The sequence below is a fragment of the Ascaphus truei genome, chromosome 19 (assembly GCF_040206685.1).
Source record: "Ascaphus truei isolate aAscTru1 chromosome 19, aAscTru1.hap1, whole genome shotgun sequence".
In the NCBI taxonomy this organism is placed as follows: Eukaryota; Metazoa; Chordata; class Amphibia; order Anura; family Ascaphidae; genus Ascaphus; species Ascaphus truei.
In genome coordinates, this window is record NC_134501.1 from 15,939,630 (window position 1) to 15,951,929 (window position 12,300).

The following is a 12,300-nucleotide window of genomic DNA, read 5'->3' on the forward strand; positions in this document are numbered from 1 at the left end:
TCAGACATGTAATTAGAGAGGGTTGGGGTTCCTTACAATGCATCTGATCTCAGTTGTGTTATTAGAGAGGGTTGGGGTTCCTTACAATGCATCTGATCTCAGACGTGCTATTAGAGAAGGTTGGGGTTCCGCAGAATTTCACATTATAATGATAGGGTTCCTTAACCAAAAAAAGGTTGAAAACCACTGATCTAGATTATACTTGTGAACTCCTATAAAGAAAAAAATCCATCTCATACAACATTATATAGATGACACAGTCTACACTCTACACTCAGGAACCCTGCTCTCCTTCTGGGGCCATTTCCTTGCATTACCTTTTCTGCCGCTAGGGGTGGCTACTCCTCTCAGTCCTCTCCGCCTCATCCATCATCCCAAGGTTCCCAGACCATATAATACTTCCTTGTAGGATGGTTCAGAAATGAGGTGTCTCCCCATTAATTGGACCTCATTAACCCTTCTAATAGCCTCTCTTCTGGAAGGCGGGAGTGTCTTTTTCCACGCCGCTGCCACAACGCACCTAGCTGCCGTTAGTATATGTGAAACCATTTTGAGTGTGCAGTGATTCACCTTCTCCATAGGTTTGGTTAGAATAATTAGAATTGAATCTAGCGGGATCGTGATATCCAACACATCTTAATTTCAATACTGTCGTCCAGTACGTCTGCATTGCCGGGCAATACCACCAAATATGCGCCAGATCTCCTATCTGTCCACACCCCCTCCAGCACCTATCTGAGGCCTCCTGGAACATCTGCTTTAGTCTCTTGGAGGTGTAACACCATCTTAACAAGATTTTCTATGTGTTCTCTTTTGTTGCCGTATAAATAGAGGTTTTACCCGTATTCTCCCATATATCCTCCCAGTCCTCCCTCGTTATCTCTGTCTGGAAGTTCAGAGCCCACTGCTCCATATAGTTATTGGCAGTATCCTTTTTTTGGGATTAAACCCTGGTACGGGGATGATATTAGCCCTTTTTGATATGTTCTCGATTTGCATAAGTCTTCGAATTGTGTGGGTCTAGGGAACTCTACACCGTGAAAACCCTCCCTTACAAAATGTCGGACCTGCATATACAGTACTTAAACAGCTCAGTTTGGGATAGATTGTACGTTTCCTTCAGTTCCTCAAACAACATTAGCTTATCTTTTACCAACAAATCTCCCATCTCTAAAATCCCTCTATGCCTCCAGGTATCATAACCCTGTCCCTGAAAACCCAGGAGAAACCCTGGGTTACCAAATAAGGGAGTGAGCCTGGATGGATCCGACATCACCTTATACTTATTTATTGCCATCTGCCAGATTTTCAAAGTAAAGCCCGATTACTGCTGGTTGAGGCCGTCTCCCCAGGCCCGGCCCAGAACACGACCACAGCAAGGAGGGCTGCCTAATCATTTTTTTTAATTGAGCTTTTCAAGTCCACCCAAGAGTACAATCCTCCCGGGAAGTGCCAATAAACCATTTGCTTCATATGAGAGGCATAATATTTTAGAATATTTTAGAATATTTGGGACTGCCAGACTACCTCCTTCCCTAGCCTCCAGCATGATTAACCTGCTTATTCTTGGTTGTTTGTTTTTCCAGATAAATTGCATAATACGGTTTTGGATTTCTTTTATACTTGTGTATGGGACAAATATCGGTAACGTCTGAAAACAATACAGGAGTCCAGGGAGAATATTCATATGGTGCGTATTTTATTTGGGGGTTTTTTTTTTTCAATCTTTTAACGTTTTCTTTGCAAATTTGCAAACTTTCGATTATTTTTGCATTTCCGAATATTTGAATGTAACAAAAAACTCCCTAGTTTTGCAGCAAATTTGAATTTTGGCAAAAAATGTGCCCATCACTACATGCACCGGAATTTTCAGCCTGAAACGGCAAGTACCTTTAACCCTTTCGCTGCTTTGCAGTGCGTTGCAGGCACCTCTGGCAGCAAAAGGGTAAAAAGAGTTTTATTTCCCTCCTGGATTTTATTCCAAATTAATTCTCGAGTGAGTTTGAGAGATTTAGCTGGGAGGGAAGCCCGGCTCTGTGCCACAGATGGCTTTTAATTATACAAGAAGATTTCTTAAATGAATTATTATATCAACGTATGATTAGAATAATCCAGTGATTGCTTATTATGACAGGTATCATCCCCTTGAAATCCCTGTGTACAAAGGGCATTTATTAATTCATTGAGCATTCCACAGGAACCTGAAAATGTAATTACACCTAAGACAATATTGTCACATTTTAGTGTCTCAGGGTTTCATCTGGATTCAAACAAATATAGATGAATTTAATATTATAGGCCACATATTTACAATAAAATATAAACCTTTGCCATTGTTTGAAATTTTGGGCGTTACTCAAGCAGGTGCAGGATGTCGTTTTTGGCTTCTAATGAGGACCACCTGTTCGAGCTGATTTGTACCACGGTTTGTCTTTTGTACCCATTGGTTGACATTGGAACCTTCAGCTAATAAGGGCAGCTTGAAGTTATGACATATGACGCGTGATCTGAAAATTGGATCTGATAAATGTTTTTATTAGACTGATTTTTTTTAAATACCAACAATATAATTATAATACAAAAGTTGTATGTATGTATGCATGTCTTTATTTATATAGCGCCATTAATATACATACTGTAGCACTTGGGGTAGACATGAGCAGGGTTGCCACCTTCTACTGAAGGCCAACCCGGAGATGAGTGTAAAAAATATTCTCTCTTACCGGCGGCGTGGTGGTGCGGCGGCTCCCACTCCCGTAAACATGGCTGCGTGGCGTCAAATGACGCCGCGTTGCCATGACAATGGAACGCCACATGATGTCACAACGTTACGTGGCGTCACGTTGTAATGGCAATGAGACACCGCATAGCGCCACGGCGTCACGTAGCATCCCGTTACCATGGCAACGGGTGTCACGTGACTGAGACATCACCTAGCGTCCCGTTGTCATGTAATGCATTGTCCTTTGACACCACACAGCCATGTTCACGGGAGTTGAGGGGGAGATGCAGGACAATGCCATAGGATGCCGGGAGATGCCACCACAACACGCCGCCAACCAGAGATTAACAAGCTAAACCCGAAGCCCAGAGATACGTGGTCAAAACCCGGAGTGGTGACAACCCTGGACTTGAGGTCATCTTAAATACGTGAGCAAGCCAAGGATGGAATAGGGTGAGAGGTTTTACAGCAGATAGGAAACTGGGTGAGCGAAGTGCTTATTGTCTGCCGCCACATTCTATGGTTCTATGTACAAGTAGTAATACTGTGTCCCGGGCAATCTCCCAGCGTGCTGTGATTTCATGCACCCAGAGCAGGCCGGCTGAAAGCACAGAACCTGAGACTGCAGCTGCCTCTCAGGAGAAAATTGCTGCCGTTTCAGATATAATTCAGCTTCATTCACAGCGAAGAGGGTCCGACGCCTCGTGCTCACTACAGGAGAGCTATTTGTGGAATTGGTGCTGCTAACCTTTCTGAATGTGAAGGAATCAAATTACTTTATTAGATAGACATTTTGTTGGTGTTACCGAAAAATCTATATTAATCAAGTAATTTAAAGCTGCAATGTAACCTCAATCAAATGTGTGTATATATATATATATACACAGTGGTTGACAAATCACCAAAAAAATCTACTCGCCACACAAAAAAATCTACTCGCCACCTAGTACCAAACGTGTGCTGCTTGGGCCAATATTTACTCGCCCGGGGGTTAAATCCACTCGCCCGGGGCGAGCAAATGTATAGGTTTGTCGAACACTGTATATATATATATATATATATATATATATATATATATATATATATATATATATCTACCATCACATTTTAAGTTATATATATATATACCCTCAGATTTGAAGATATATACCATCACATTTTAAGTTATGGTGGGTGATAAAGGCAACAAGAAACCTCCACCGTATTGCATATTGCAAATAAAAAGATCACTTGTGAGCACTGGCACATGTCTTGGACAACCCTGCCCTTCACCATTATCACGAGGCTTACAGTGCTTCCACTGCAGCAAGGGATTCTGGGAAATGACATGCAAATGAGCACATCGTGGCACCTTTTGCCTGAAACCATTTTACATGGAACCCTTATAAGCTAATGCTTGCTGATAACACAGCTTTTAAGCACAGCATGGGATTATATGCAAAGCCAGAGAAAACACTCAAAGACATTTTTTTCCCCTCCCCCGTGATCTCAAGCCACTTGGGTGCTCTTGCTTGAGACTATCCTCCCGAAGTCGAACAAGTCCTGTTTCTGCTGTCAACGATCTTCAGCCTGATGGCCAGGAAGGTCCAAGGGTTTCTTAACGCCATCCTCCATCAGGGTTCTGGACATCCTCCTCTTCGGCCAGAAGGCCCGCAAGAAAGTCCAAGACTTTTTGTTTTCGGCCGGAGGCTACTCACCCAGGTCGTTTTCTCTCCAAAGAGAGACGGTGACTAGCCGTGCATCACTGCATCTCCTCCGCACACACACAAACACAAAGTAAGTGCTATGTGTAGAGTGGGTGCACTGCTACAGCGACCATAGCAGGAGCCAGAAGGCCAAGGAGCGATGTGAATGAGGGAAGTAAATCTGTAGAAACCAAGGTCTGATGCTGGGAACTGTTCGATGTACCTGTGTGTCGCTGCGGAAGGGCATAACCTTGTCCACAGTGAGCTTCACACGGATGACACTCTACTAAGAACCTCCTCTCTGAATTACTCATGCCGGGGTGTATGGACCCAAGGAATCTTGGGCTCATCCCACCACTCGACCAGGCCAGAGGACCAAATGTGTGCCACTGTCCATCCTACTCCTGTCACAGGTAGGATAGACACTACACTTGATCTTAGCCAAAAGGCCGAGAAGCGAGTGGGAGCAGCTGGATCGATTATGGAATCAGACAGCAGCGTTCTCGTCTTTGGACTTGCGTTCAGCAGGAGGAGGACATTTTGAACAAACACTTTGAACTCAAATTTTACAGTAATCTCTAAGATTACATTACAACAGTTTAACACATTTACAAGGTACGAAGGAAAAACTCCTCTTTCTCGTTTAATGAACCTGAACCTCCTGCAGTGTATCTGGTACTTGTTGACATAATACAGTGATATCAATTTAGTTAACATCTGTTGATTGTCTACATTGAGCTTCTTATATAGTTTAATTTAACAAGGTTACAAGCATTGTTTTGCTTTCTACAGTAAATCTTAACTTTCATTTTGTAACTGTTAACACTGGAGATTGTATTTATGTTATAAGCTTTAAACCAGTTTCAAATGATGTTATCTGTCATATAGGCTCCTGTTCAATATGCTATGTGTTCTGTCCCAAGCTCACTGTGGCACGTGAGCAGTTTAACTAAATCCCATATACCAAGCAAAGGGAAGCTTCTTATTTGCTGAAGTCTTTATTTTGGGCAACAACAATACAAATAAAAAGGGGAAAAGTTACTGAGGGAAAAAAGTGGGGCATGGGAGCAATGGAGGGGAAAGGGAGCTAGGATGGCAGTGGGGTAATGCTAGGTATATAGGAGGGCTTAGTATCAGGGATAGTTTGATATCAGGGATAGGTAAATTACAATAGCTTTACCAGAGGAGATGAGAAAGGTGACTGCTCAAGATGGCTGCTGGCTGAAAAGAGAGCATGCTTGCCTAGACAAACAGGAAATAAGTCAAGGACTATGCCAACTAGCAAGGTGAGGAGGGGCAGTCCATCTCACAAAAGAGCAAGGAGTGTTGCCAAGGCAACTGGCTGAAAAGCCAACAAGGGAGTAACAATGTTGCAATCTTACACTGAGTAATGCTAGCAGACTCAAAATAGGGGAAAATCCTTACAGGTTGCAGGACACTATGAATTAGTCTTCCCCTTGCACGTAGATGGCAGGTCCAAAGACAAGAAAGGGGAACATTTCACGGCATATTAAAAAGTGTTATAAGTAGAGATGAGAAACATTTTTCACACTGAAGCATTTTGCAAAATAGTCTGTCGTCTCTCCCTCTGTTTTGCCCGAGCGCTAACATCGCTGACCTGGAGAAATCTCAAACTCCTCAGGAGTATAAACTTTCAGACGCACAAATCTTAAACGTTTTGCAGACATTTTGGCAAACCAAACTCCAACAGATTCTCACGTGTAGTTGCAGTGACCACCTGGCCCTTACCTGACCTGGGGGTCCCAAACACATCACTGGCTGAGGTCCATAAAACTACAACACAATATGAATTCCTCTCGGATAGGGATGTGCGAGGCTGTTGCATGAAGTCACGAACCACGCAAAAGTTGCCTTTTTTGAGTCGCAAAAGAATCTGCGGCTGCAGCGGAGTTCGCAAGCGATTCGCTAAGCGTGAAGTCAGTGTGCTTTGCAATTCTATTTATTTGGCTTATTACGAAATCCAGAATAAGCAATATATTTTCTTAAAGCTGAGATTAAAACCAGGCCTCACACCCCATGTTTCTGTCACGGTCTGGTGATATTTAGCTGAAAGTTGACTAATTTGGCAAAATTTATGAGCCTTGCAAAAAATTTAGCAGGGAAACGAATTTGAGGGGGAAAAGAACACTTAATATTTTGCAAATGCATTTAGGACGGTTTGGCACATTTCTAATGTTGAATCCACTCAAAGCATCGTCATGTGATCAGGAAGGCTGATGATGGTTTCGATCCGGTGGGTGAAATGTTTATTAAGGTCTAACAAAAAATTGCCATGAAGTCCAACAAACATTTGAGGGGCTATGGGAAGTCCATAAATGTAAAAGCCAGAAATGTGTAAATCTGCTGCAGATATGTTAGATCAGGACTCCAGTCCTCAAGGGCCACCAACAGGTCAAGTTTTAAGGATATGAAATAGAAGAAAGTAGTGGTACTGGGTGTTCAAGTACTGGATCCCAAATGTTGACATAAAAAATATATTATGCGGAGACATAGTACTCTTGAAAAAGAGAAAGAGGGGTGTGAGGTACACTCTTCCAAAAATATATGTATGATTATGGGTGAGGAGTCTAATAATGTGTATGAGAAGGGACAGATATACCCTGAAGGCAAAGAGTGGGTGAAAAAGATCCAGCCCTCTGAGCCTCATTGGGATGTCCCTAGACAAAAATGAAAAGACTCCTACTCATAGTTCATCTCCTCCTCTACCGCCCCATAATCTGTCTCCGAGGATGGCGCATTGGCGTGCCAGCTGCTTGTAACAATCCAAATGAGAGTCAGGGTCACAGCCACAGAGAGAGAGTCAGGGTCAAAGGAAATGAAAAAATCTTATTTATTGAAAAACATGTTAAAAAGGAGGGGTAACGCTCTCCTACGCGTTCCAAGACTACTTGATACGACACACGTTACCCCTCCTTTTTTTAACATGTTTTTCCATAAATAATCATTTTTTCATTACCTTTGACCCTGACTCTTTGTGGCTGTTACCACCCATTTTTCCTACACGTTTTAAGGATATCCCTGCTTCAGCACAGGTGGCTCAGTCAACGACTGACCCACCTGTGCTGAAGCAGGGATATATCTTTAAAACCTAACCTGTTGGTGGCCGTTGAGAACTGAAAGTTGCCCTGTGTTAGAAAAATAGTCACACTGCTTAAAGTGTACAAATAGCATCACCTTAGCAGTGGATAGAGCTGTAGCTCCTTAATAAACGCTGTAATAAAGCGGATGCATGATGAAACATGTTCCCTTCTGTTGTTTTCTGAGGCTACAGATGGAATTGATTGTTTTTCAAATGCAGACTCATAGAAGTGCGACTTACAAAAGCACAATGACAAATATGGCACAATGAACACCCAGCTCCCGTACTGCAGGGACTAATTAGGGCTTTACACAGCCATGAGAAATAAAAGATATTTAGCAATTCCAAAGTTGTAGCAATCTGATCTCGTTTACAAACAAGCTCTTTAAAAACTCAGAATGGATGGATCCATTTGGATATGTAGAGCCCTTTGGCACCCATTGGGTTACGAACCCATAACATTTTTATAAGATAAATATTTTTGCAAAAACTAGTGAGGAATTTAACAGCGTAACGATGTTTATGACAAAGGAAGGAAGAAGTGATTTGTAATTGAAAGATATTTTTGGGTGGACTGCTGAGAATTTATTTGGGACTTCTCATCTTGGTTACATTTTGATATTTTAGGGCCGGTTTTTGAAACACTGCTTAGATTTTTAGTTAACATCTTTTTAGAAACCACTTCACAAACAACTTCATACTGTATGTCAGGAGACCGTTTTCACTCTCTGATGAGAGTACAACTAATGATCTCTGCAGGGAGCAGTAATGATGAAGATGTCACACTGATCCCTACAATTATTGTCAAATAACCTTTTGATTATAGGGGTTATGATCTGGAGTCCTACTCCAAAACTCACTAAGGACCAAAGCTAAAGATGCCAAGTGGGAGAGACACCTTGGTGAGAAGCCCAAAGTAATTATACCTATGCTCTGTTTTTGTCACCGTTAGGCTAAATGTCAAGTGTGAGAACTTCAAAGAATAACAGATGGCTCGGAATTATGGGGGGGGGGGGGGGGGGTCAACCAGTCCTGTTGGATTTGGTATTCTGCCTATTAGAAAGAAATGATTGTTATCTTTTCATTATACGGTACCAACGTATTCTACAATGAAGTACAATATGGGGCGTGTGGTGAAACAGAGAAATGAGGCACCCTGAATGCTGGTTTAAACAATAGATTTAATAGGTGTAAAATAAACTTACTGCATTAAAGGACACTTGTAAATGGACTGAACACTTTGGAAAGCCCAGTTTTCAAGACCCTTGAGTTGAGCACATTCCTGCAGAAGAGGGCAAACACGTAGGTTTGGGAACTTGTGTGAGATGAGGATGGAATCGTGATTGTCTTTGTATTCACTATCGGTTACATTTGAAATATTAAATACAGGTTTAATCAATTGATTGTTATTTCTTACAACAACTTGTATCAAAATATCTTGGATTAATTCCCCATTCCTAATTTCACGAGAGGTAAACATAACCTAATTCCCAGCTTCACAAACACTGAAGCAGGCTTTATTCGTCCCCAGTTTTTTTGTTTTTATTGGAAAGGTGCAATAAATACCCAAGCAAATTGAAGGATTTTTGGAGTATCATCTATTTCTCTCTCTCTCTCTCTCTCTGTTTGCTGCAGTCTGTAAGTGCACCGAGCGTATAACCTTGCAACTGGCAAAGATCATTTAACAAAATGAGTGTTTCTAAAATGACCCATAAGAAAACAGACCACATTAATCCACGAGCTATCAAAGCTCTGTGAAGCATGTATTATTATATGGTGTTTGGAAACATAAACAGTTTGTAGAGAAGATTAAGTGACTGTTTGGATCCGCCTGCGACATATCTTGCCTGCGATCTAAGCCAAAGATTTATTAGGACACTATCACGTTAGAGCTATCTCATTTATATGATAACACATCTGTAATGTTTTACAAGTGAGGCACTTCTTGTCAAAGATCGTCTTTGTTAGGTCCCAGATTGCAGTACCTGGAGAGGTATGCATAATTATAGTGTGTGTTTGCAAATGATAGGATGCGTTTTCCCTGGGGCTTGCAGCATTAATCATCAGCGCAGTAGATGTAATAAAATCATAATTGCTTCTTCAAAAGTTATAACCTAACTTGTTCAACTTTAAGGCAGCGTGATGTGTGCCCCGGTGAGATGCTCAGACTTCCATCGGGGGAGCACAATACGTGACCTGGTGGACTCTGAGTTTTTAATTGAATTTTGTCACTAATTTACATGCATTTACCTGACTTCTAATTTCTATTGTTACCGGATTGTAAGATTTACAGTGGTAAAAACGTCCTATTTTTAAATACGCCAAACAAATTTCCTATGACCATAAACCAACATAAAAATATAAGAGGGGAAAAAAATGCATATTTTGCATGTCTTCAAACGTTGTAAGACGTTGTGAATATATTTTCTGCATCTGATGACTTGAGGTCACCATGACATGTAATGCAGCTACTGTTCTTCTAGTAGATTAAATAGTTTTGCTCACAGGGGCAGAATCCTTGTGACCTTGAGCTCCTGTCCTTGTCACCTCTTTGTCTCTTAGTGCCTCCGGAACCTCCCTCGCTCCCCTCCCCAAATAAAACAGAATGCCAGAGACGTTCTACATATAGGACTACCATACATACTCTGCAGCATTATATATAAAATAATTTTGATCTAAACCTGTCTGAAACGGTATTATTAACTTTCTTACAATACCGCAGCCCTGGAAACTGCAGAAACAGCGCTGCTCAGTAAAATCCACTCTGTGTTTAGTGCTTTAAATTGATACTCTACTTACAAGGCATGTTGACAACTATAAAATAGACTATAAAAAATTCTTACTACTTCCTTGTGTTTCAATTCTGCTGCACTAAAAGGCAAATCAACCTAAACAATAACACATGGATATGAGCAGAATGTCTATCTATAAGCCTTTTCAGTCATGCATTGTTGGCAAATAAGAATTCATTCCCATTTAATGAGCGTGTTCACTTTTGCACTGCACAAATACTGGTATATTTTGGTGTTTACAAACGGTGCCAATGTCAGGAGCCAAATGTCTGGTTTTCATTTGTGTGGAGTGTCTTCAGGCCAGACATACTTAACTGTCCTTATTTAATGCAAAACCCTAATTATAACCCTAAATTAAGTTCCTACTGATGGTAGCAGTTTAGTCTATATAATCTAAAAAAAAAAAAAAAACACTCAATGGAACTTTCTCTTGACTTTTTTTTTCTACAGTTCGTGCGTTTTAACTTTAAAGCTGGAGTAACAGTTGGAGTAAAAATTAGATTCTTAAACAAACCGTCATCGCCATTTTTTTATATATATATTTCTTGGAAAGGCTAGTGTAAAATTATTTCAGGACCTTTAAAATGGCTGCCATTTAGTTCTGTTCACGTCAACCTAAGAATTTGGAAAGTACCGGGTGTTATGCCTTATGTATGCTCCAAAGTACCACTCATTAAAAACAGTTTGCAAGTATGTAGGGCACATATGACCAGTTATTAAATATATTTGCAGCTATTAAACAAACATACAAAATGCAGATAATTTGCTATATGGCCAAGTCTTTATTTTATCAATGCGGGTTTTCATCGGAAAAGAGCATCCTGTGTGGACCCGTAGAATTTAGACATAAGTGCTTTATTTCAGCGCCAATATACATTACTAAAGTGAGGTAAAGATGAGTACTTACTGTATACTAATGCAATACAACAATATAGCAGGTAATGTGAGTACTCTGTAAGCAGAATACCCTGACACAGGTGTGAGCAAACTTTTCTGTCTGCGCCCCCCTACCTGATCTCTCCCCCAGCTGCCACTCCCCCCTTACTTTTTCTCCGGCTTTTGACGGCACAATGTCATGTGACCCCACAGCATAATTTGACACTGCGTTGCCATGGCGACACGTCGCCAGAAGTCGCCAGAGAGCATGTAAGGGACGATACAGAGGTCTTCTTTAAATGTTGTGGGGAAGCCTGCGGGGCCTCTGAGACCTCCCCTCCCCCCGAAAATGTCACGCCCCCTCCCCCACTTTGCACACCTCTGCTCTAACATACCATGTTTTCTCCCATAAAGAGATAACTATAATGTCCGTTAGTGATAATAAGAGATGCATTCGCATAACACTGCATATGCACAGAGGTCCGTTAAGGTTAACGTGGGCACTTAGTGTTATGTTAGTTAGGTCATACCTTAATTTGGTATTATATTCCCATCCAAACCCCAAACTTGGGATTCGACAGTGTTTTGATCAGTGTTTCCCAACCAGGGTTCTGCGTGTGAGGATGAAAAGGGTGCTGCGGATATCCCAAAGCAGGGAGAAAGCAGGGCAGTTGCTAGGGGGCTGGGCAGTTTACTCCACCCTGATAGGCTGCATTACCCAGCAGCTGCCAATCAGGAGGTGGTGTCAGGAACCTCTGGGGGTGTGCGGGGGGGCAAGCAGACGAGGACGAAGCATGGGCAGTAGAGAGGTTAGGCTTGGTGTCTGTCCTGTGTGTATTTGTTCTGTCCTGTTGTGTGTATCTTCTGTGACTTTCTCTCCCCCCTGTGACTCTCTGTCTTTCTCTGCCCCCTGTGACTCTCTCTCTTTCTCTCCCCCCTCTGTCTCCTATGATTCTCTGCCCCTCTGTCTCTTCTATGACTGATTGCCCTGTTTTAGGGGTGCCTCAGCAATTCAGCCCTGTGATTAGGGGTGCCCCGAGAGAAAAAAGGTTGAACACCACTTGTCTGGATGGTGGAACCCCACAGTTGGCTATGGTGAAACTAATATTGTGTTATTTCCCTCTC

At 41.8% G+C, this 12,300-nt stretch overlaps 1 long non-coding RNA gene across 1 annotated transcript in view; it reads left to right on the top strand.

The window, feature by feature from the left end:
- Window positions 1–1,590: 1,590 nt before the first annotated feature.
- The window catches only part of LOC142470226 (uncharacterized), a 55,038-nt gene continuing 44,328 nt past the window's right edge, over window positions 1,591–12,300 (top strand). The window contains exon 1 of the long non-coding RNA XR_012789239.1: window positions 1,591–1,690. This is a non-coding gene — a long non-coding RNA (uncharacterized LOC142470226). The remainder of the gene's footprint in view (window positions 1,691–12,300) is intronic.